Source organism: Benincasa hispida, chromosome 11 (genome assembly GCF_009727055.1).
Source record: "Benincasa hispida cultivar B227 chromosome 11, ASM972705v1, whole genome shotgun sequence".
In the NCBI taxonomy this organism is placed as follows: domain Eukaryota; kingdom Viridiplantae; phylum Streptophyta; class Magnoliopsida; order Cucurbitales; family Cucurbitaceae; genus Benincasa; species Benincasa hispida.
The window spans coordinates 40,203,131-40,230,351 of NC_052359.1; the positions used below are offsets into that span (position 1 = coordinate 40,203,131).

General features: G+C 39.6%; 1 long non-coding RNA gene across 2 annotated transcripts in view; it reads right to left on the reverse strand.

Moving 5' to 3' along the window:
* LOC120092140 overlaps positions 1-27,221 on the reverse strand; it is a 64,641-nt gene that overhangs the window by 19,097 nt on the left and 18,323 nt on the right. The window contains exon 4 of one of the 2 annotated variants that reach the window (XR_005485921.1): positions 947-1,078. The exons of the other annotated variant lie outside the window; for it this stretch is intronic. This is a non-coding gene — a long non-coding RNA (uncharacterized LOC120092140). Of the gene's footprint in view, positions 1-946; positions 1,079-27,221 lie in introns of those variants that run through there. 2 annotated transcript variants of the gene reach the window in all.

Genomic DNA, 27,221 nt, shown 5'->3' on the forward strand with positions numbered 1-27,221 from the left:
AGAGAGAGTTAGTAACATTAGCTTTATCGGTGACAATATTCTGTGCATCCAATCAGAAAATTAAAGCTGTCTATCTGTACAACCAGGAGAGAGAAGCCGCCTCACATGAAAACTCTATAAATACCAAATGCACTTCTTCAGAGAAGGGAGTTAAACACTCGGATTACTTCCATCCATCTTATAAGTTACGTCTCTTATCCATATCTTTCTTTTCATTTTTAAGCGGACCGAGAAGAAGGTGTATGCCAATAGAATCGTTCTGGTAAGCTTGGGAAACAGCCGGAAGCTCCGAAGACAGAGAGGAAGGGCCACACCTACGGAACGGGAACATTGTAGATCAGAATAGAGATCAGTGTAAAAAGCCTTGGTCAACGAGGAATTGCTACCAGAGCTCTCTACCGTTTTATTTTTCCATTTTTCATGTTTTGTACTGCAACGTCAATTATAAAATGGATTGTCTTTTCTCTATATCTGTTCACTCTCTGTAATTCAGCATGAGTAGCTAAATTAGTTGAATGGTGTTGAGAAGCATTTTAGCTAGCATAACTAGGGAATCTTCATTCTTTTTGCGATTAAATAAGGTTGAAAATAAATACCTCATCCCCAAAATTAAAATGCGGTAATGTCCTCATTACCAAAAGAAATTAAAATAGGTCATGCGATGGTCATAGAATACTGGTAAAGAGAGTTTCAAAGAAAGCTAGCAAACCCATAACGTCTAGAAATATTTCCTGAGGTGACTATCTTAAGATTAATTCACTCTGATGTATATGAAAGACGTAGAAGCCTATTTTTCATCATTAAAATCATCCTTGGCAAAGAAACAACATGTGGTGAACTACTAAATTTATCTACTTGTCAAATGATTGCGGTAATTAAGGAGGATGCAGTGATAAAACGTAAAATACAATGTGATAGCACAAAATTTGAAATAAAGATAAGGAAGAGTACACCCCCAAATTTTGCGATGTCGTCTGCATTGTATATTGATGCATCCATCCTTGCGGAAATCTTTGCTTTTTTGGATTGCGGTGATGGAATGAGATCATTTGCTTCTTCGTAATCTTGTGCCTTAATCCTTGTAAACAGACAAAGAGAGGGTCAAATGATTTTAAAACAAAACAACAATTTTTTTTTTTTATAGAGAAAAATAAGTGAAATACTGATAATAGTAAAATGACGAAGAGTTAAATGTTCAAGAGTTGAGTAAAGGATAGTCCGGGTTTTTCAACTTTGTGGAGACTGTTTCTGACTGGAAATCTCCTCCGCAATATGCCTTTATTCGTTGTCCATTAACTTTAAATGTTCGATTACCATCCTCGGTGATCAGTTCTACCACACCATATGAAAATATTTCTTTGATGATGAAGGGACCAGACTAGCGCAATTTTAATTTTTCCGGGAAGAGCCGCAATCTCGAATTGATGAGTAAGACCTTTTACCCGACTTGGAGGTTTCTAGCGCATATGCGTTTATCATGCCAACGCTTGGTGTGCTCTTTATAAATCTTTGCATTCTCATATGCGTTGACCCTCCATTCTTCTAGCTCGACCAACTGTAGTTTTTGCGCTTCCCCTACTTTCTTCAAATCAAAATTCAGTTTCTTGACCACTCACAATACTTTATACTCCAGCTCCAAAGGAAAATGACACGCCTTGCCAAATACCAACGAATAAGGGGACATACCTATTGGCATTTTAAATGCGGTCTGGTATGCCCACAACGCATCATCAAGCTTCATCGCCCAATCTTTCTGCGAAGGTTTTACCACCTTTTCAAGTATCAACTTAATTTCACAATTGGACACTTCAGCCTGGCCATTTGTTTGCGAATATTATGCGGTGGCCACCATGTGGAGGATATTGTACTTGCACAACAACTTCTTTATATTGTGGTTGACAAAGTGTGATCCTTCATCATTTATGATGGTACAAGGAGTGCCAAAACGAGTGAAAATATTTTTCTTGAGGAACTGGGAGACTACCGCCGCATCACTTGCAGCACATGCAATTGCCTCTACCCACTTAGAAACGAAATCAACAGTCAATAAGATATAATGCTTGCCATGTGAAGGAGGGAATGGTCCCATGAAATCAATTCCCCAAATGTCAAATAATTCCAGCTCCAAGATAGTGTTCATTGGCATTGCGTTCTTCCATGAAATGTTGTCGATGCGTTGACACCGATCACATTTTATTGCGTAGTCAGTAGCATCCTTAAATAATGAAGGCCAAAAAAATCCACTTTGCAAAATTTTAGCTGCAGTGCGTTGCCCTCTAAAGTGCCCTCCATATAGCGAATCGTGACACTATGACAATATGTGTTGTTGAGCAGCATTTGGTATGCATAATTGAATGATTTGGTCTGCACCTCTTCTATACAGATTCGACTCATCCCAATAATACTGTTTGCATTCATGCTTGAGCTTCCTTTGTTGATGGTAGGTGTAATCTTCAGGGAATTGTTCACAAACCAAATAATTAACGATGTCTGCATACTAGGGCAATTCGTCTATGTGGAACAGCTGCTCGTCCGGGAACATGACACTCACCTCAGATTCATTGCGGTCAACCTCAGGATTTTCCAGTCTGGATAAGTGATCTGCAACTTGATTCTCTGTCCCCTTCCAACCAATTATCTCGATATCAAATTCTTGAAGGAGAACTCATCTGATCAACTTCGGCTTTGTGTCCTTCTTTGTCATCAAATATTTGATTGTCGAATGATTAGTGTGAATGAGTACCTTGGTTCCCAATAGATATGCCCAAAATTTTTCCAACGCAAAAATCACAGTCAGGAGTTCTTTTTCAGTGGTGGTATAATTGATTTGAGCAGGGTTTAGAGTTTTACTTGCATATGTGATGGGGTGCAAAATAGTTTTCTTCTTTTGTGCTAATGCGGCTCCTATCGCTTACTCGCTTGCGTCGCACATGATTTTAAACAACAGTGTCCAATCCGGCGCAATCAAGACGGGCGTGGTAATCAGCGCATCTTTTAAAACTTGGAATGCGTTGAGACAATTGTTGTCAAATTCAAACCTTTTGTCTGCCTCTATCAACGCACTCAGTGGTCGTGCTATTTTAGAAAAGTCCTTAACGAATCGTCTGTAAAATTCAGCGTGCCCCAAGAAGCTTCGCACAGCCTTCACGCTGGTTCGAGGTGGAAACTTTTCAATTGAGTCGATCTTTGCTTTGTCTACCTTCAACCCTTCTCGGGATACCTTGTGTCCCAACACTATACCCTCTTTTACCATGAAGTGACATTTTTCCCAGTTTAGCATCAGGTTCGTCTCTTCACATCTTTTTAGAATTTTCTCCAAATTGGCCAGGCAGACTTCATTAGTGTTCCCATAAACAAAGAAGTCATCCATAAGTATTTCCACTAAGTCTTCGGGAAAAATTGAAAAGATCACCATCATGCACCTCTGGAACGTGCTCGATGCATTACAGAGACCAAAAGGCATGCAGCGAAAAACGAATGTCCCATATGGGTAGGTGAATGTGGTCTTGTCTTGGTCTTTGGGAGCTATCATGATTTGATTGTACTCGACATATCCATCCAAGAAGCAATAAAAATCGTTCCCTGCTAATCTATCTAGCATCTGATCGATGAATGGCAGAGGAAAGTGATCTTTCTTTGTGGCTGCATTCAATTTGCGGTAGTCCATACATATGTGCCATCCAGTGATGGTACTTTGCAGTATTAATTAATTGTTCTCATTGGGGACTACCGTCATTCCGCCTTTCTTCGGCACACATTGCACGGGGCTGACCCACGTGCTATCTGCAATGGGATAGATAATGCCCACATCTAGCCACTTGACCTTTTTGATGACTTCCTTCATTGCAGAGTTGAGTCTGCATTGATGTTCAATAGTTGCTTTATGGTCGTCCTCAAGACGAATGTGGTACATGTAGTACGCAGGGCTAATTCCTCTGATATTAGTGAGCGTCCAGCCAATTGCTCGCACATGTTTCTTGAGAATGCCCATCAACGCATTCTCTTGATCTGCATTGAGCTAGAGGAAATTATCACTGGCAACTTCTCATTCTGTCCCAGAAATGCGTACTTCAAATGTGTTGGTAGGGTCTTCAGTTCAAGTGTTGGTGGTTCCACGAGGGAAGGTTGCATTGTTTTTCTTTCTTCTTTTGGCTCTTCTTCTTGCGTTGCGATCGTTCCTTCTTCTTTGTTTGTTTTTGCTATGATTGCATTGCAGGCAGCTACGAATGTGTTGGCATCCTCTTCTTCACAATCTTCATCAGACTTTTCTTCTTCAATCAAATTCAGGTCATCGTCAGAATCCTGTAGGTCTTCCTCATCTGGGAATTTCATGGCACGAATTATCTTAAATTTGAGCTTCTATCCGTTTATGCTCAAAGTGATTTCTCCCTTGTGCACATCAATTTGAGCACGACCCATTGATAGGAAAGGTCGCCCTAAAATGATGGGCACATCTTTTTCGGCCTCATAGTCTAGAATGATGAAGTCAGCTAACAAAATAAATTTATCAATTGTGATCAGCACATCTTTCACCTTACCTTTTGGATGAACTAGAGATCTACCAGCCAATTAGAGAGTCACTGATGTGGGCATGAGTTGCCCTACATTTAATTGTCGAAAGATTAACAGCGGCATCAAATTTATGCTGGCCCCCAAGTCACATAGGGCTTGCCTAATATAGAGTCCTCCTATGGAGCAACGAATAGTGAAGCTCCCAAGATCGCTCATCTTTGGTGAAAAAATAGATTTGGAACTTTGCGTTAATGCCACCGTGGCAAATTTTCCAGTGCCTCTTTTCTTAGTTACCATGTCCTTCAGAAACTTGGCATAGGCAGACATTTCCTCAATCGCTTCATTGAAAGGAATGTTAACATGTAATTGCTTTAACATAGATAAGAAGCGTTGATACTGTACTTCTTCATTTTTCTTCTTTCTTAGCCTCTGAGGGAAAGGTGGTAACTGTACTTCCACGATTCCCATTTCATTTGACTTTGAGGTTTACGCAACCTCAGGTTCCACTGCTTCATTCTCTCTTTCTTCTTCTTGCGTTACCGCATTCTCGGGCTCAGTTGCGATAGAAGTTGTTCTACTCTGATCCTTATTTTCTCCCTCCATAGCCTTTCCACTACGCAATGTCACAACCTGACATTGCTCCTTACGTGATCCCTCTGAGTTGCGTGGAAGCTTGGTGGAACTTGGCAATTACCCTTGCGGTCGACTCTTCAGCTCATTCGCAATCTGGCCCATTTGCAATTCAAGGTTGTAGATGGATGTAGCCTGACTTTGAAGCATTGTCTCGTTTTTCTCTATATATTGCTTCAATAGGCTCCCTAGAGAAGAAGATTGCGTTGATTGTTGTGAGCTACTTGCTTGGTTGCTCTGTTGACCGTTGTTGCGTTGGAAGAATCCTGGTGGCCCTTTTTTTTGCGCCACAGATTGAAAATTTTGTTGTTGATTCTTCCAAGAAAAATTGGGGTGGTTTCTCCTTTTGGGGTTATAAGTGTTTGAAAAGGGATTATTCTTTACAAAATATACAGATTGTGGATTTTGTAGGCAATCTTCCATCGCATGCCCATCACTGCAAGTCGCACACCTTGCGATGTTTTGACTTATTGCATTGATTTTCCCACCTTGCGGTGTTGGGCTGCTGATCGCCATTCCTTAAATCAAATTCATCATTGCAGTCATTTGGTTTTGTAATGAAACAATGGCACCGTTATTTACATCAGAATCTTTGAGTATTAATCTCTGGTCACTCTCCCCCCCAGTTTTCATGGTTTTTGAAGATGCGGTCCAGAATATTCTTCGTCTCCTCGTAAGTTTTGTCAAGTAGACCACCAGCGGCTGCCGCATTGGCAGCGGTCTGCGAAGCAGGATTCAAACCGTGATAGAAAATTTCCATTTGAAGACAGTTTGGTAGCCCATTATGCAGACAATCTCGGACCAACCTTTTAAACCTCACCCAGGCATCGTTGAGTGATTCGTCCATATCTTGTTCAAAATTTGTAATAAGCTTTCTTCATCTTGCGTTCTCGATAAGTGGAAAATACTTTTTCATGAATTTCTCTACTACCTGCTCCCAAGAAGTAATCTCTCTTGGTTCGAGCGAATAAGCCCATTTTCTAGCCTGATCATAGAGAGAAAATGGGAACAACGTTAGTCGAACTTCTTCAGCAGAGATGTTCGGGAACACAAAAGTATTGTAAATTTCAATAAAACTTCGGAGGTGGGCGTGCGGGTCATCGCCACGCCTTCCTCCGAATTGACCTGCAGTCTGGATCATCTACAGCATCACCGATTTCATCTCGAATCTACTTCCATCGAGGGCAGGCCTTATGGTTCCCGGAGAGAAATCCTTGAGGTTTGATGATGCATAGTCCCTAATAGGCCTATTGCGATCGTTTGCCAGCAGAATTGGATTTGCCATCATTTGGTGTTCCTCCTCCAGGCTGCTCTGCCATCTCCTCTTTATCGGATTGTGGTTGCTGTTGTCGATCTCGTAGTCTTCTTCGAAATGTTTTCTCAATCTCTGGGTCATAGTTCGCTAGAGATTGAGAGTTCTGTAAAGAAATCACAAAAATTACCATTACCAACTATTTTGCCGAAGTCCCCGACAACGGCGCCAAAAACTTGATGCGTTAATTTTGTTAAGTGGAAATATGGATGATATGCGTTGATGGATTACATTGTGCACTCAAGTTTCCCCAGCGGAATTCAAGTGTAAATTCCTTTGAGTTTCTTGGTAAGTCCAGGGTCGAACATAGGGATTTGTGAAAATAATTGCGTTGGTAATGTTTATGAAAACTTTGTGGTAACCAAGTAAATAAATAAAGTATTGGGTGTGTTGTTGCGTTGATGAAAAAGAAGTAAATAAAGGCGGTGGATTTGAGAAAGATAGTTGCGTTGATAGATGCAATGAGTATGCGATGAACGGGTTGAGAAGATCTTTAGCTAGCGTTACTCGGGAATGCGTCAAACTTTACGATCATGTTACAACTATGCACAGCAAGTCATTTCCCAATGTAAATACGATGCTCCTAGGTCTAGGACGCATGTGTTGAATGCAAAATGTCCATAGAGCTTATTCCTAAGACTCTACTCTTGTCCTATGCGTTGATGCAAAATGCATGGAAGCAAGGTGACCGTATACAATCGTATCTTATCGCTAAGATGCATGCGATACATTAATAACAAATAGTGCTCATTTCTTAGGGCCTATCTCTCATTTATGCATTCTAATCTGGTTCTTCCAAACCTAGATTCTGACCTGACCTTCCCAAGTCTAGATCCTGTCCTTAGACTACCCTTCCGAGTATCTCTAATAGATGAATGAAGCATACATAAACAAGATAATCGTAAAGAATGAAGATTCCCTAGTTGTGCTAGCTAAATGCTTCTCAACCCATTCAACTAATTTAGCTACTCATGCGTGAATTACAGAGAGTGAACAGATATAGAGAAAGACATTCCATTCTTATAACTGAGTTGAATACAAAATGATAATGAAAAATAAAGGTTGAGAGCCTGGTAGAAATTCCTTGCTGACCAAGGCTTTTTACACTGAATCTCTATTCCGATCTACAAATATTCCCGCTTCTGCAAGCATCGGCCCTCTCTCTGTCTTGGAGCTTCTGGTGCTTTCCTAAGCTTGCCGGAATGATCTATCAGCACACCTTCTTCCTCACGTCCGCCTTAAAATGAAAAAAGACTATGGACAGAGACGTGAACTTGTAAGATGATGAAGTAATCGACTGCTTAACCCTTTCTCTGAAGAATGTACTTGGTATTTATAGAGTTTCCATGTTGAGAGACGGCTTCTCTCTCCCGATTGTATAGATGGGACAACTTTAATTCCTGACTAATGCGCTAGATAATTGTCACCGATAAAGCTGAATGTACTTCGTGACTATTATCGGCTGTCAACTTAATTTGGATCTAACTACCGTCAGCTTTCTGTCCCATCGCTCTTAATTGTCCTTTCACCCGGATGCGCTCACCATGTTGTGCTGACCAAGTTGCGGTGATTCTTTTTGGGTGAATGTTTGCGAGCAACAATGAACGCAAAGTCTTGCGTTGAAGTTGCGCTCGACCAATGTAATTCTATGATTGCAATCTCTGCATTGTGTTAACACATATTCTGGGCACAAAATGTAAAGATCAATTGCTCTAATGCGTTGGACGCATGCGACCGCAATATTATAGAAATTATGCTTAATGGATGCAATTTAGCATATTTCATCAACGCAATCCAACATTATTTAAGACTTAGTATTATGATAACGTGCATTCTGCCGTTATCATGCATGCCGACTCCACTATGGAGGTGGGTACGTATCGGCTTGTGAAGCTGCTAAGGAAGCCATCTAGCTCAGGAAGTTCTTGACAGAACTGGAAGTTGTTCTATATATGTCTAGGCCCATTACCCTTTATTGTGATAATAATGGGGCAATGGCGAACTCCAAGGAGCCTAGAAGTCACAGGCGCGGCAAACACATAGAGCAGAAGTATCATCTGATCTGCGAGATAATGTATCGAGGGGATGTGATCATCACGAAGATTGCGTTGGAGCACAATATTGCTGACCCGTTTAGGAAGGCTCTCATAGCTGCAGTGTTTGAGGGTCACCTTCAGAGCATGGGTCTACAGGATCACCCGCGGCTGAACTAAGGCAAGTGGGAGATTTTCTTGTACTGGGCTTTTATACCCTAGTTTATTTTTTTGTACTAGTTTCATGTACACCCCACTTTGCTTTAGGACAAGTGGGAGATTGTTGGGGTTGATGCTCTAAATTCTCGTGTCCTGTAGTTTGTAAACTGTTTGTACGAATGCTTGTGTTGTATAATATATGATATTTACTTCACATCTTGTTTTTGCTCAGTTGTATGTTTTATTTGCTTTACCAGTAACCAATAAACATAAAATCCCTGGTTATCTGTATGTAACTTAAGCATGTATGTGGTGACATACAACTGGATCATGTTTTAAGTGATAACCAAAATGGTTTGTAGTATATGGATATAGGAGAGAAACCTTATCCTGGTAATGCCATAGATGCGGCCCGCTTTGTGGAATGGTCACAAGTGTTGTTACTTGTCACAGATGGTCTGATCCTGATCATTCGTGTAGGGGACATGCGAGCGGGGGCGTCCTATACAAAGAGTTTGTATAGACTTGACCACGAAGTGTTAACATCTCGTTATATAATATCGTTCATGATAGAGACTTCACTTCATTAGGATGACCATAGGTAATATGACCTCAATCCTAAGTGAGTTGGGAACTCCTGCTATTGAGGGCAATCCTTTTATTTTTATAGGTGCGAGTAGCCAGGTCACCGATTCAAACCTACCATATTTGGGGATTCGTCTAATTTAGGAGTTGGGAACTCAGCTACACAAGATGGAATTCACTCCTTCCTCAAGGCAGGTGTAAGTAGATAGATAGCTCCCTTAAGGGTTGATTCTAAGGCTAAAACAATGTGGCGCCACACACCTTCTCTTGGCCCGAGAGGTGTTCACACATAGTTGGACTATGTTGTATTATTCATTAGAGGAATTAGTGGTACTTAAGGAGTGAAATGTAACTACAGGGGCAAAACGGTAAATTAGCCTAGCTATACTTATGAGCATCTGTGAAGGATCATTGTACTCATGATTGGTTATATCCGATGGACATAGAAATATATATGTGGTAAGAAGAGTTCAGCTGTGGGTCTTTAGTGGAAGGCCTAACAGTTAACGGTGGTGGATCTCGTGGCTAAAGAGTTTAGTCAGCTATTCACGTACTGTTGGAGCTTCGAGCTACAGGTCTATAAGGTCCCCTAGGTAGCTTGGATAAAGTCGAGAATCAGTGTTTAGGTCAGTTTGAAATGTTCAAATTGACAAGAGGGAGGTCGATTATATATGATATAATTGAACTGGTTAATTATATATGATATAATTGGCTAAATGTATGAGATACATTATTTTTGGAGGAAATTAGATATAAATATGATTTATATCAAGTGGAGGAGAAATTACTATAGTAGATATGTGATATCAAACTATAGGGTAAGAATATAATATGAATATATTCATTTATTATTAAATTGGTTAATTATGAGATAATTGGCCAAAATACTCTCCTCAATCGTGCGTTAGTGGGAGAAGCCGTATTCGGTTATGGTAACCAAAGAATAAAATGAAAATTTGTTTCATTTGGCAAAAAGTTCGAAAAAATCGTAATCGGTGTGGAAACGTCTTGATCACTTACCTGAGAGCCTATACGATAGAGTCTCATCGTCTAAACGATTGCACACCAACGTCTAAACGATCACATGCCTTTCTCTAAACGATCGCTTAGCTTTCCTAAACGATCGCCTAGCGTGCCACATTTTCTAAACGATCATATATCTTTTACTAGACTATCGCTTAGTAAAACCTACACGATCGTGTAGCTTTGTCTAAATGATAAACACTCCGCTATATAATAGCTTTCTCTCCCACTTACTTATTGTCTACACGATCAACTTTTCCTCCTACCTCTACCAAATTCACCAAAGACCACAATTTGGATTCTCACTCCGAGAATACCAAGGGCTTCATTTAGTGGTGTCGTCCCCACTTCTTACTTGTTTGTGTTGCTGTCGTTCGTGTAGACGATCGTGCTGTCGTAGCCGACTAATTTACTGGGCGATAGAGTTCGTGTAGAGATTCTTCTGCTACGTTGAGTTCGAGTTTGAAGAGAGTCTTCAACTAGTATGAGAACTCATTCCCTTGTATTTTATTTATCAAAGCATGCCGTTAATTAGTGGTGAATTACATAACTATCTATTAGAATGTATGTGTTGTTTTTCAGTCACAATGAAATAAAAAAGATCCGAACGTGCTCAAGGATGCTCTTCGTTAAGAGTTCCCTCAATCCTAAGTGTTGGCTCGACTGCTCCGGCTTCTTCTTCTTCACTACCTGTCTTCACTGCGAGTACATCAATATCCAAGTCTCTTCTACACATATGTCTTGGACATCCATCCCCTAAAATTTTGGCCAAGTTAATTGGTTGAAGTAATTTCAAAATTTTTTATAATGAAAACACTGATTTTTGTGAAGCTTTTCAGTTTGGGAAAATGCATAACCTTCTCTTTTCTCTTTCCCCCTCACATGCAAAATCCCCATTTGATGTTCATACTGATCTGTGGGGGCCTGCTCCGGTGCCATCAACTGACGATTTTCGCTATTAACTCTATTTATTGATGAATTCAGTAGATTCACATGGATATATCCTTTGAAATAGAAGAGTGACACTGCCTCTGCTTTTCAGAACTTCAAATCGTTTGTCCAAACTCAATTTGACAAAACTATCATAATCTTACAAATGGATGGTGGTGGCAAATTTAAAATCGTTATGCACATTTGTGACCATCTGGGTATTCAAATCAGAATGTCATGCCCATATACATCAGCTCAAAATGGCCGCGTTGAATGCAAACATCGTCATCTTGTCAAAACCGATCTCATGATTCTTGCTCAGGCCTACATGCCTCTGCACTTCTGGTGGTACGCTTTTCAAACAGCAACTATGCTTTTTAACTCTTTTCCATCCCCTATTCTTCAGGATAAAAACCCCATGGAGGTTCTTCTTCACACAACATTGGATCTGTCATCCTTACGAGTCTTTGGCTTTGCGTGCTACCCTAATCTGTGGCCATATCAGAACTATAAGTTCGGTTTCCACAGTCGGCGATGTGTCTACCTTGGACTTTCACTAATTCACAAGGGTTTTTGCTGTCTCACCGATGATGGCAAGATGATCGTCCACGACATGTTAGCTTCCACGAAGATGACTTCCTTTTTCGATTAAGCTTCAGATCCTCTCCGACCCAAATACCCACCTCACCGACCCAACTAATCACCGCTTGATTTCCTCAGCCCCTACCACCCTACCCATCCAACGCATTTTCCATGGGCCCAACACCCTCATAGACCGTGCCTCACCCCTCCTCCCCAAGCCCACCCCAAATGGCCCCAATTTCCCCCACCCGACCAACAAGTGACCCAAACCCAATCTCCTCTCAATCACCCCTATCCTTTCCAAACTCATCTCTCCAAAGCCCGCTCCCTTGCCCACACTCTCTATCCCTACTGTGTCCCTCCCCAATTCCTTCATCTCCCGATTTACTCCAATCACTAAGTCAAAATATACTACCTCCTTCACCCTTGCCTGTCCCACAACCAACTTCCCAGCCAGTCATAAACAATCATCCCATGATCACTCGGGGCAAGTTTGGCATTTTTCAACCCAAAGTTTGGACTGCCTCTATATCTACAGACCCTTCTGATAACTGGTAGAAATACAAGTTATTAAAGTTCAAATTATTAAAACAATGGGAGAAAGCAACAGTAAAATAGGTAATATTACGATTGAATGCGCCAAACTAAAAGAAAATTGTGATCGCTAATGTTCATCGCATAAAAGCAGTTAAATTGCGTTATTTTGTGCAAGTACAATGCGATGGCGTGTCTGAAATTGCAATCCAAGGGTACAATGTGATGGTGCATTTGAGTTTGCGATCCAAGAGTACCTCAAAGATGATCGCGTAAAGACCTTACATAAAGTCGACAACATAATGAAACATGATAGGGCATAAAGCTGATAACGGTCAATGCGGAAATACAGTTGTCGGACATTGAAGACCATACCGTTGCAAATACATTGAACTTCTAGTGACTTTCAGACAGCGCAACAGGGTATGAAAATTAATGTTGCCCATCCATGCAATCATTAGTGAGAAGAACTACTTCGCCTAGAAGTCTATAAATACCCAATGTTACCAAACCAGAGAGAGCTCGTGAGAAGGCAAGGCAAAGCGGAGATAAGGGAATTCTTGAGATGAAATTAATTTTTGGAAAGGTCGAGAGACTGCCAGAAACAGCACGAAGGAGAGACACCCAACCCTTGCGAGAGCAAGATTCTACCATTCGGGAAAGAGTTGAAGTGATAAGAGTAGTGTAAAAAGCCAGAGGAAGCAAGACATTGCTTACCTGGCTTGATACTTCTTACTCCATTTATTGTTTTGTACTCAACACTTTATTTGCAAATGGAAACTTCATTTCGATTTATTTTCAGTCTCTCCACACCATACATGAGTAACTGAATTTGTGAATGGGTTGAGAAGTACTTAGCTAGCATGACTTAAGCTATGCACTTTATGCGACCATCTTTTCTTATGTATGCTTCATTCATCATTTGGAGTACTTGAGAGACTAGTCTAAAGACCGAATCTAGGCTTGAGAGAGTTGGATTAGATCGCATAAGCAAGAGTAGAAACTTAGAAATAAGTTCTATATGCTACATTCCATACACATTGCATGCATCCTAGAAATAGAAAATTTAGCATTAGCATTGAGAAATGTGGTACTTAATATTTGTGTATAGCATGATCGCATGACTTGTAAAAAATCTTAAGAAATGCTAGCTAAATCTCTTCTCAACCCTTTCATCGCATACTTGTTATAACACCACCATTTCATCGCTGCGCATTTAATTCCATCGCATTACAAAATCTAAATTAAATCACCATCTATTTCTTTATCACCATCGCAACAGGATCAGAGAGTCCGTCACATATCTATTTAGTAATCCCTGTATTAGACCCTGGACTTACCAGGACCCTAAGAAGGCTTATACTTGGGCTTTGTTAGGAAAACTTGCATGATCATTTCATCCACATATCCTTACATCGCATGATAAATCAACGCATCAAGTTTTTGGCACCGTTTCTGGGGATTACGGTATAGATTGCTCTAACATCAAACCTCTTTGATCTTCGTAGCTTTCAACATTTGTTGTATTGCCATTCCACCTGTGAAGGAAGAAGCAAACGTCGTATGAGCGAAGGACATACTCCTGAGCTCAAGTATGACCTAGAGATCGAAAGAACTTTTCGCAAAAGGTAGAGAAACAGACCTAAACGGCAAGGAATAGTTCACAGAATGGTTAAACAACCTGAGGAACGAATAGTAAATGAAAACAACATGATGACAAATCCTATCCTACTAGCAAATGATTGTGATAGACCCATCTAGGACTATGTGTCACCGAACTTGTATGATTCCTCTTGAGGAAGCATGAGACCAGATTTGATGGATCAAGGTTCGAGATGAAGCCAGTAATGTTACAAATGATACAAACAACAGGACAGTTCGGAGGATGGCGTGGTGAAGATCCGCACGCCCATCTACGAAGCTTTATTAAAATTTGCAACACTTTTGTGTTCCCTAATATTTCCCCAGAAGAGGTTCAACTCACATTATTTCTATTTTCACTATGCGATAAAGTAAGAAAATGGGCTTACTCTCTCGAACTAGGAAAGATAACGTCATGGGAGCAAGTTGTGGAAAAGTTTATGAAGAAGTATTTTCCTTCTACAGAAAATGCCAGAAGGAGGAAATTGGTCACCAATTTCGAACAAGAAGAAGATGAATCGCTCAATGATGCATGGATGAGATTTAAGAGACTAGTACGCGACTGCCCACACAATGGATTGTTAGATTGCCTCCAAATAGAGATTTTTTATCATGGACTCAACTCTGCATCGCAGACAGTTGCCAATGCGGTAGCAGTAGGAGGTCTACTGGATAAAACATATGATGAAGCAAAGAATATTCTTGATCGCATCTCGAAAAATCACGAAGCAATCAAAGAACGAAGCCTAGAGAAGATAATGTGACTAATGGTGCCATCGCATCATTACAAAATCAGATGAATGCGATGATAAACTTGTTGCAAGGCATCACAATAAACAATTCAGGAACTCGAAATGGGCAAGTTAATGCGATAGAGCAAACAAACACCAGCTGTATCGTATGTGAAGAATCGCATTCTTTTGAGGAATGTCCACGAAATCCTCAATCAATTCACTTTGTCAAAAACAATCCTTTTTCAAACACTTACAACCTAGGGGGGGGGCAAAATCACCCTAATTTTTCTTGGAAGAATAACCAATAACAAGGTAGTCAGCCTGTAGCTTAGAGAGAGGGACCACCAGGGTTTTTCCATAGAATTAATGAACAATAGCAACAACAAGCTAGTAGCTTTCAAACACCATCCCCATCATCCCTGGAAAACCTTTTAAATCAATACATCGAAAAGAATGAAACAGTCCTTCACAACCAAGCTACATCCATCCGCAATTTGGGAATTCAAATAGGACAAATTGTGGGAGAGCTAAAGAACAGAGCCCAAGGGACATTGCCTAGCTCAACTGAGCTTCCACGCAATCCAGGGAATACAAGGAAAGAACACAGCCAAGCAGTTACCCTAAGAAGTGGAAAGGCGACGATAGAAGTCAGAAAGGTGCCTCGCAAGACTGAGTCAAAGGAGCAACCTGCGATTGAATCAAAGAAACCGCTATCATAGACTGAATCAAAGGAGTCTGAAACTATGGAACCAGAAGATGCGATCATCTTTAAGCCTCCAGACCATGAAACATTGAAAGTACAGCTACCTCTATTTCCTCAAAGACTAAAACAGAAACATAACGATGAAGGCCAGTATCATCGCTTCTTGAAAATATTGATGTCGGTGTATGCCAAATTCTTTAAGGACATTGGCTTGAAGTAGAGAAGCACGAACAGATTCGCCATGGTGGCATTGACACAAGAATCTAATGCTATAATCCCACCAAAGATGCGCAACCTAGGTAGTTTCACAATACCCTGCTCAATAGGAGGAATCTATATTGGTCAAGCATTATGCGATCTTGGGGCAAGCATAAACTTAATGCCCCTTTCATTCTTCAAAAGATTGAATGTAGGACAGCTAACACCCACAACGGTGACTCTTCAACACGTTGGTAGATCCTTGGTGCACCTTGAGGGGAAATTAAAGGATGTCTTGGTAACAATAGACAGATTCATTCTACCTGTAGACTTCATTATCTTAGATTATGAGGTGGATAAAGATGTTCCAATCATATTAGGATGACCATTCTTGTCTACTGGTCGTGCTCAAATAGATGTACACAAGGGAGAAATCACAATGAGCATCAACAGAAAGAAGCTCAGGTTCAATATTATTAAGGCAATGAAGTTTCCAAATAAGGAAGGCTTATCAGATTCCGATGATGAACACATTGCGTTGAAGATTGGGAGTCCGAGGAAGAAAATAAAGAAAGAGAGTATGCGGCAACATCCATAGAGACTTGCCATGCAATAACAGATATATTGAAGAATGAAGAAATGTTGAATTTAGGTGAAGAAAGAAAAGCACAGAAGCCCTCTTTAGAGCAACAACCTATAGTGGAACTAAAAACTTTACCAACCCACTTGAAGTACGTATTTCTCGGCCAGAATGAAACCTTACCAGTCATCATATCCTTTGCGTTACCTAAAGAAAAAGAAACTGCGTTGCTCAGTGTTCTATAGAAATATATTAGAGCAATTGGATGGACGCTCGCAGACATTAAAGGTCTTAGCCCGACGTATTGTATGCATCGAATCCGACTTGAAGAAAATCAGAAAGGCTTGATAGAACCTCAACGCAGACTGAACCCTGTGATGAAAGAGGTTGTTAACCAAGAAATCATCAAATGGTTAGATGTTGGCATTATCTACCCTATCGCAGATAGTACGCGAGTTACCCCCATGCAATGTGTTCCCAAAAAAGGTGGGATGACAGTAGTTCCTAACGTAAACAATGAATTGATCCCTATGAGGACTGTCACGGGTTGGCGGATTTGTATGGACTACAGGAAACTCAACGCGACGACAAAGAAAGATCATTTTTCCCTGCCTTTCATTGATCAAATGCTCGACCGATTAGCGGGAAATGATTATTTTTGCTTCCTTGATGGGTAGCAGGCTATAACCAAATTATGATCGCACCAAAGGATCAAGAAAACACCACGTTCACATGTCCATATGGAACGTTCGCCTTTCGTCGCATGCCTTTTGGATTATGTAATGCTCCCAATACGTTTCAAAGGTGTAGGATAGCGATCTTCTCTGAGTACCTTGAAGACTCAGTTGAAATCTTTATGGATGATTTCTCAGTCTATGGGCAAACATATGAAATTTATCTGCAAAACTTAGAGAGAATATTGAAAAGATGTGAAGAAACTAATATGGTGTTGAACTGGGAAAAGTGTCATTTTATGGTCAAAGAAGGACTTCTGCTTGGGCACAAGGTTTCAAGGAATGGGTTAAAGGTGGACAAAGCAAAAATTAAAGCTATAGAAAAACTTCCACATTCAGCGAATGTGAAAGCTTTTAGGAGTTTCCTAGGACACGCGGGATTTTACAGAAGGTTTGTGAAAGACTTTTCCAAAATCCCTTTGAATGCGTTGTTGGAAGCTGATAGACCTTTTGATTTTGATTCACACTGCCTCATTGCATTCAAAATACTAAAGGACGCTTTGACTACAGCGCCAATTATGATCGCACCCGATTGGGCAAAGTCATTCGAACTGATGTGCGATGCCAGCGGATATGCGATAGGGCTAGTCTTGGCACAAAAAGTAAAGACAATGTTGCACCCCATCGCATATGCTAGCAAAACATTAAACTCCACGCAGGCGAATTACACCACCACCGAGAAGGAACTTTTAGCGGTAATTTTTGNTCTAATCGAACCCGATTGGACAAGGCCATTCGAGCTGATGTGTGATGCCAGCGGATATGCGATGGGGGCAGTCTTAGCACAAAAAGTAAAGACAATGTTGCACCCCATCGCATATGCTAGCAAAACATTAAACTCCACGCAGGCGAATTACACCACCATCGAGAAGAAACTTTTAGCGATAATTTTTGCGATTGAAAAATTCAGACGTTACTTATATGGGTCAAAAGTGATAATCCACACAGACCACTCGACGATAAGATATTTGATGACCAAAAAAGATGCAAAGCCTAGACTAATCTGATGGGTTCTCTTACTCTAAGAATTTAATATGGAAATAATCGACCGAAAGGGAACAGAGAATCAGGTCGCTGACCATTTATCATTATTAGAGAATCTAGAAGTGGATCGCGTCTAGTCAGAGATGAACTCCTCATTTCCTGATGAGCAAGAACTACCCTGGCATGCAGATATTGTCAACTTCTTGGTCTGTAAATAATTCCTTCAAAACTACACATCCCATCAAAAGAAAAGGCTTAGTCATGCATGCAAATTTTACTACTGGGACAATCCGAATTTTTACAAAAGAGGACTAGACCAGATATTGAGACTCTGTGTTCCAGAAACTTCTTTTCATCACATATTGTTTCAATGTCATGAATCATCTTATGGAGGGCATTTCGGTGGACAGCACACAACAACAAAAGCCTTGCAATATGGGTATTACTGGCCCACTCTGTTTAAGGACACACGAAAATACTCCATGAAATGCGATAAGTGCCAATGCACTGGAATCATTTCAGAAAAAAAAAAAAATTGCGATGCCAATGAACAACATATTGGAGGTAGAGCTATTCGACGTTTAGGGAATAGATTTCATGGGGACCATTTCCATCGTCAAATGGTCATAAATACATTCTATTGGCTGCCGACTATATTTCCAAATGGATTGAAGTTGTTTCATGCGTTGCAAACGATGCAGCAATTGTCTCTAAGTTCTTGCAGAAAAACATCTTCACTCGTTTTGGCACCCCACGTACCATAATAAGTGATGACGAGACCCACTTTATGAATCGTATTGTTCATAAATTGTTGATCAAATATAATGTCCACGATAAGATCACCACTGTATATCACCCCCAAACAAACGGGCAAACAGAAGTTTCTAACAAGGAAATCAAATCAATCTTAGAGAAGGTGGTGAACCCATCGCAGAAAGATTGGGCCATGAAACTGGATGATGCCTTGTGGGCATATCAAACTGCTTATAAGACACCCATAGGTATGTCACCATATACGTTGTTGTCTGGAAAGGTTTGTCATCTGTCGTTGGAACTAGAATATAAAGCGATGTGGGCAATTAAGAAACTTAACTTTGATCTTAAGGCTGTAGGAGAAGAGAGAAAACTTTAGCTACTAGAGCTGGACGAGTGGAGATTACAGGCATATGAGAATTCCAAAATTTACAAAGAATGCACCAAGCGATGGCATGATAAGTGACTTTGCGAGAAAAGCTTCAAGGCAAGTCAAAGGGTATTACTATTCAACTCTAGGCTACGTCTCTTTCCTGGAAAACTGAAGTCGCGTTGGTCCGGGCTTTCATAATCAAGGAAGTATTCCTGCATGGAGTGGTGGAATTGACCAACAAAGATGGGACCAATGCATTTAAAGTGATGGACAAAGAGTGGAGATATCATGGAGGAGATTTCCAACGTGAAAAAACCTCCATTTGACTTGAGGAAGCCAGAATAAAAAAAAAAAACAAAGAAACACTTAGTCTCTGCGATGATGAGAGGCATAACATTCATCAGGGACGGAAGCATATCCTTTTGAGTATCCTTTTCTTTCTTTCTTTCAAGAGTCTAGTTTACTATTCTGATATTTATACTCTTTACGATTTGCGACTCTTTTTTCGTACTCTAATCTTTTTATTCATCATTTTGATCACAAATAAACGAATGCGACGGAGTAAATGCAATCGGTTGAGTTTCAATATATATATATATATATATATATATATATATATTATATATATATATATATATATATATATATATATATATAATATATATATATATATATATATATATATAAGCCCATCACAAGAAAGGATGCGATCATAATATTGCGGGTGAAAAATTAAATTTGGGGGTTGTCCTTCTTATCCTCATACTTATTTAAATTGTTGTACTTCTCACTTTCAACTTAATATTGTTGAATTCAACTATCACATTCTCTCTCGTTTGGCTCAATTATGAATATTACTTAATTTGGTCGTCGCATTCATCCTTTGCCCATTATGACTTCAATGATGAAATATATGTTTCTTTTCTTACCGCATGAACTAGCATCAGATTAATTTCAGGACAATCGATTCACAAAACATTCTAAATTTAGTGGTCTACCAGCTTTACTTCAAAACTATTTTACAAAATTTTTCGAATCCATCGCATGAATGTTTCGTCTTCAGCAATGAGGAATTGCTTCGTGTTAAAGTTTTTTTTTTTTTTGTTTTTTTTTTGGGGGGGGGGGGTGTTATTTCAGCCTTGCTATTTTTTAGATTTTCAATTTAAAGAAAGACACAGAGAGAGAAATAATACATAAACATTGAGATCGGATCCTGCTCGTAGTTGGATGTCCACATGACACTCGTGGGGAAAGCCAAAAAGAAGATGGGAATCGTGATCAACGCAGAAGCTAAGTGATCGCAACTCTGCTACCAAATAAAGAGATGGGCATGAGTTTTGACTGAAAAGAGTGCCTCGCTCGTAGTTGGATGTCCACATGACACCCATGGGGGCAAGCCAAAATGAAGGCTGAGCACTCGGATCAGCGCAAGATCACAAAACGAATATCTGAATCATGTGAAGGCCAAAATCACTTGAACACCCCGACTTCATAAAATTTGATATAAATCATGCAATGTCTTGAGAAATGAGCAAAAAAATTTTTGAAGATTAAGCTCATAGTCCATAAAAGTTAGAAATATTTTACGAAGAGATTAGGATAGAAATTAATAAGGCATCGATTCAGCCATTTGAATAAGGCATCATGAGAAGCCTAGGCAGGGTGAAGGCGATTGAAATTTTGAGAAATCTTTAGTTTATGCTTGAGGGCAAACATTGTTTTAAATTTGGGGATGTGATAACTAGTAGAAATACAAGTTATTAAAGCTCAAATTATTAAAACAATGGGAGAAAGCGACAGTAAAATAAGTAATATTACGATTGAATGCGCCAAACTAAAAGAAAATTGCGATCGTTAATGCTCATCGCATAAAAACAGTTAAATTGCGTTATTCTTGCAGGTACAATGCGATAGCGCATCTGAAATTACGATCCAAGGGTACAATGCAATGGCGCATTTGAGTTTGCGATCCAAGAGTACCTCAAAGATGATCGCGTAAAAACCTTACATAAAGGAGACAACATAATGAAACATGATAGGATGTAAAGCTGATAACGGTCAATTCAGAAATACAGTTGACGGCCGTTGAAGACAATACCGTTGCAAATACATTGAACTTTCGGTGACTTCTAGTGACTTCAGGTGACTTTCAGACGGCACAACAGTGAGAAGAACTGCTTCGCCTAGAAGTTTATAAATACCCAATGTTACCAAACCAGAGAGAGCGCGTGAGAAGGCGAGGCAAAGCGGAAAGAAGGGAATTCTTGAGATGAAATTAATTTTCGGAAAGGTCGAGAGACTGTCGGAAACAACACGAAGGAGAGACACCCAACCCTTGTGAGAGCAAGATTCTACGATTCGGGAAAGAGTTGAAGTGATAAGAGTAGTGTAAAAAAACAGAGGAAGCAAGGCATTGCTTATATGGCTTGATACTTCTTACTCCATTTATTGTTTTGTACTCAACACTTTATTTGCAAATGGAAACTTCATTTTGATTTATGTTCAGTCTCTTCACACCATACATGAGTAACTAAATTTGTGAATGGGTTGAGAAGTACTTAGCTGGCATGACTTAAGCTATGCACTTTATGTGACCATCTTGTCTTATGTATGCTTCATTCATCATTTGGAGTACTTGAGAGAGTAGTCTAAAGACAGAATCTAGGCTTGAGAGAGTCAGATTAGATCGCATAAGCAAGAGTAGAGACTTAGAAATAAGTTCTATCTGCTACATTCCATACACATTGCATGCATCCTAGAAATAGGAAATTTGGCATTATGCATTGAGAAATGTAGTACTTAATATTTGTGTATAGCATGATCGCATGACTTGTACAAAATCTTAAGAAATGCTAGCTAGATCTCTTCTCAACTCTTTCATCGCATACTTGTTATAACACCACCCTTTCATCGTTGTATTCGACCCTGGACTTACCAGGACCCTAAGAAGGCTTATACTTAGGCTTTGTTAGGAAAACTTGCATGATCATCACATCCACATATCCTTACATCGCAGGATAAATCAACACATCCTATTTGAACTCACGATTGTTACTCATGCCTTAGTTGTTCCTCAGTGGCGCTCAACCATGGTGGCCGAACTTGAAGCTCTGCACCGAACCAAAACGTGGACTTTAGTTTCATCAGCCTCTTATCAAAACATTATTGGTTGCAAGTGGGTTTTCAGACTTAAACGAAATGTTGATGAGTCTGTTCAATAGCACAAAGCCCGCCTTGTTGCCAAAGGCTTCCATCAACACCCTGGCCTTGACTTCTTTGACACCTTCAGTTTGATTGCTAAGGCTTCCATAATTCACATAGTTCTTTTCCTGGCAGTATCAAACAGTTGGGCACTTTAACAGATCGACTTTAACAACGCCTTCTTAAATGGCTCATTGAAAGAAACAGTATATGTGACCCAGCCCCCAGGTTTTGAAAATCCTTCATTTCCTCATCATGTCTGCAAGCTCAGTCGAGCAATATATGGTCTCGAACAAGCCCCAAGGGCATGGAACGATGAACTGAAAACTTTCTTCCGCAGGTCTGGTTTTCAAGTAAGCACCCTTGATACCTCTCTCTAATACTTTCGCACTAACACAACTATCATTCTTCTGTTAGTATATGTCGATGACCTCATTATTACCGGTAGTGATCCAGCTCAAATAACCCATCTTATCTCCATTCTGAACTCTAAATTCTCGCTCAAAGACCTTGGTTGAATCGACTACTTCCTAGACATTTAAATAACCTACCTTCTTTCTAGACTTCACCTTAATCAATCTCAATAAATTGCAGACCTTCTATCCAAACTCAAACTACAAAATATGAAACTGTGTCTAACCCCAGCTGCCCCTGGTTCTCTCCTCTCAATAAATAGTGGCATTCTCTTCCCGATCCTCTTCCCTATCGAAGCACAGTAGGTGCTCTTCAATACCTTACAAACACCAAACCTGACATTGCATTCGTCGTTAACAAGCTTAGCCAATTCCTCAAAGCCCCTACGGACGTCCATTGGTCAGCAGTAAAACGAGTACTTCGGTATCTTATAGGCACTTTACATCATGGTCTCCTTATACAACCGATCACTGCCTTCTCAGATGCTGACTGGCCTTCAATCTTGATGATCGTAAATCCACAGTTGCCTACTGCTTCTTTTTTGGCTCAACCCTCATCTTCTAGTCATCCAAAAAGAAAATGGTTGTGGCTCGATCGAGTACTGAATCCGAATATCGAGCCCTTGCTCATGTTGCTGTTGAAATCACATGGGTATGCAATTTACTCTCTGAAATTGGCTTTTTCCCATTTGGTGTACCATATTATGGTGTGATAACATCGGTGCTGGTGCCTTGGCCGCCAATCCTATCTTCCATGCCTGAACCAAGCACATCGAAATTGATGTGCACATTGTTAGGGATCAAGTTCTTCGAGGATTCCTAGAAGTAAAGTATGTTCCTTCCAATAACAACTTGTCGACTGTCTAACGAAAGCTCTCCCTCATGATCAATTCACATACTTATAAAGCAAGCTCGGGTTAAACACTTTACCCTCTCGCTTGAGGGGGGGACGTTGAGGATAAGTACCAAACACAATTAGCAGTTGATTAGGCACCATAGCATCGCTAACCTGGATCCTCTTTCCACCGTGGATTTTCTTCATCCAAAATATCAAATCCATTGCAACTGTCTACTGATATTTACTGCCAAGATTCTTTTATTCTTTTATCCTTATTTGCTCACTCAGTGTATATAATATGAGCTCCTCCACACAATGTAATATATACAAAAACATAAAGCAAGAAAATAGAAATTGATATTAATCTCAGAGGCTGTTGACTCTTCTTCTTCCCTATTCTGCCTCTTTAACATTTGAAACCATTAAAAAGAAAAGAAAAAAAGTACCCCTACACAAGGCTTTATATAATTTAACTCAAATTGAAAACCTAATGGGGCATTACTCGTGATAAGGATTAAAATCATTGCCTTAATAGAGTAGTATAAAACCTAACATTATTGGCAAAAAATTCAGTTGGTCAACAGGGAATTATTGGCTCTACATATCAAAAATACATGTTTCATTGTATGATCGAAATCAAACAAAGCAGCATAAGAGATTTGAAAGTAATCTTTTCAATTGATCTGAAAAGAAATTGAGCTTGGATGGATTTATGCTACAAAATAATGCTATCAGATTCTAGTTTTGGCCACCCGACCATCTTAGGGCACAAAATTTTGTACAAATATCAATGGATTTAACCTGAGGCTTTCTTCAAACGAATAAGATGATGGGTCGTGCTAGTCGCAGTTGTAGAGTTTCTCCACAAGCAAAGCTTGAGCCAATGGAGAAATTGAGAGAGAGATCAACAATGTTTCAGATCCAAATTGAAAATTGTTATAGGGCAATTTTAGAGTTTCATAAAATTAAATATCAAAACTAAAAAATTTGCATATTTTACCCATATATGTAAAATCTCAAAGGTAGGAGACATGGCTGTAAAACCTTATTCTTGAATTGTTGTCCATTGCAAATCCCCTAACTAAAATCTTTATACTCTTCTATGACTGACCTCTTTCTAAAAACTTGCTTATTATTAAAAATGCCACAAAATAACCCAAAAAGCAAAATTTGCAATGTGAAATACCAGTTATACCCCCGCTCTTTAAAACCAAACAATACAACTGAAGTCGGATGCCTACTCCATCAATTTACTAAGGGAGCGTTCACTGTCTCTCACATTCTTGATTTTTTATCTCAATTTTCTCCCAACTCTTCTTCCTATTCGACTTCATCTTCGATAAGTTCTTCACTACTCACCGGTTGTTACTACACATTTTCCACCACCATTCTCATGATCCGAAAGGTATTTTACTTGTTTCCTTCAATGCATGTTGAATTTTCTATTCAGCCGTTAAAAAATGGTTTAGAGTTCACTTAATTTAACGAAATTGACCACCCATCGCTTTATTAAACGATCCTCTAACTTTAATTAAACGGTTTCTCGACTTTAATTAAATGATCTTCCAATTTAGGTTAAATGATCACTCAACAACGGCTTAAAGGTGAAGGAAATCGAACACGAGGATTTCCATGAGTAGCGGAAGGATCTTTCCAAATTTCAATCGTATATGAACTTTACAATTACAATCACAAAGAAACATACGGTTATGCATAAAATAAAAATTACAGCATGCTTTACTACAGATCAAGGGAAGAATCAATAAACCTTTGTAGACTCATCTTCAAGTTCCTTGATCACGAACACTCAATCACAGGAACACAGACACACGAACGTTCGTCCAACAAGACTGCAACACTGCACGATCACCGCGCACTCGAACTAAGCGATTGCCAAGGTCACAAACATCGCAAACGGCCTCCACAGAACCTCGACAGTGTCGAGTTGAGTATGACACCACCAAGAAGGTTAAATTGGTATTCTCGGTGTGAGAAACTAGAGGGTGGGCTTTGTGTGGACTTGGTTTGAGGCAAAAAACTGAAGGAACCACAATCGTGTAAACGATTGAACAAGTGGGAGTTGGAACAACCTATCGTATAGGTCGATGCTCAATCGTTTAGGAAAAGCTATGTGATCATCTAGCAAAAGCTATGTGATCATTTAGCTCATCGTCTAGTTGAGTGTCTATCGTGTAAGAACACTCCACAATCGTTTAGCTAACTCCAAGTTATCGCTTAGTAAATCTGATTTACTTGACAACTTCACCGAGAGAATTTTCCGGGAATGGAATTCTCAAAACTTCTTTATTTTCTTTTCTTTTTTAAATTAGGAAAACATTTTCTTTTTATCTCACGATTATCATGAAACCACCAATAACCTCCCACTCAATTGATTATTAGAGAAAAATAGATAATTATCCAATAATTAATATTATTATAAATATAAATGATAATTAACTTACCATAATATATTTATAACCTATAGCTTTAATATTTCATCTTATGAAACATATAAACCATAGCTCTTTTTCTATTACATGGCACTTAATGTAAATCTCATTTACATTAATCCTCCACGTGATATACCTCATACCGATCATATCATATATAATCGAACTACCTCTTGTCAATTTGAACATTTCAAATCAACACCAAGAACTGATTCTCGACTTGAATCCATTGAGTTACCAAAGAGACCTTATGGACCTATAGCTCGAAGCTCCAACGGTACGTGAATAACTAATTAAACTCTTTAGTCACAGGATCCACCATCCTTTAACTGCCAGGCACTCCACTAAAGATCGATAGTTGTACTCTCCTTACCACATATATATTATGTGTCCATCTTAACCAATCAACAGTACAACAACCCTTCACAGACCGCTCATAAGTACAACTCGGCCAATAACTGTTATGCCCCTGTAGTTACATCTAACTCCTTAAGTACCACTGAATCCTCTAATGAACATAAGTCACAGTCCTACTATGACTGAATCTTCTCTTCCAAAATTGAAGTTGTGGTCACTATGTTCAAGCCCCGGAATCATCCCTTAAGGGAGCAATTTCTCTACTTACCCCTGCTTCGGGGAATTAGTGAATTCCATCTTGTGTAAGTGTGTTCCCAACTCCCATATCAGATAAGTCGCCAAATAGGTAGGCATGTTGAGTTGGAAATCTGGCCATTCCCACCCATACTAATCAAAGGACTGCCCTCAAAGGCAGGAGTTCCCAAAACACTCAGGATTGAGATCGTGTCACCTATGGTCGTTTAGGTGAGATGTAAGTCTCCAGTATCAACGGCGTTATATATAGAGTCTAGTTTTATTCTCGTGGTCTGGTCTTATACAAACTCTTTGTATAGGACACCCCTACTCGCATGTCTTCACATGAATAGTCAGGATCTACCATCTGTAGTAGTTTACAACACTTACAAACCTTTACAAAGCGGGTTGTATACTACAAACCTATTTAGGTATCACTTAAGGCATGATTCACTTGTTATCACATATACATGTTTCAGTTACATAAGATAACCATGGAGCTTTATTTATTGGATATGAGTAAAATGCCAGAATGAAATAACATTTATTTTATTCATAGAACAATGTGTATAATTACATACAATGAGACTCCGGGAGAATTTAGGACACCAATCTCAAAATCTCCCACTTGTCCTAATGCCTCGGGAGACTAATGTACAACAATAATATAAAATATGTACAATATACAATAAACTAGGGGCATACCCCAAGTATCAATCTCCCACTTG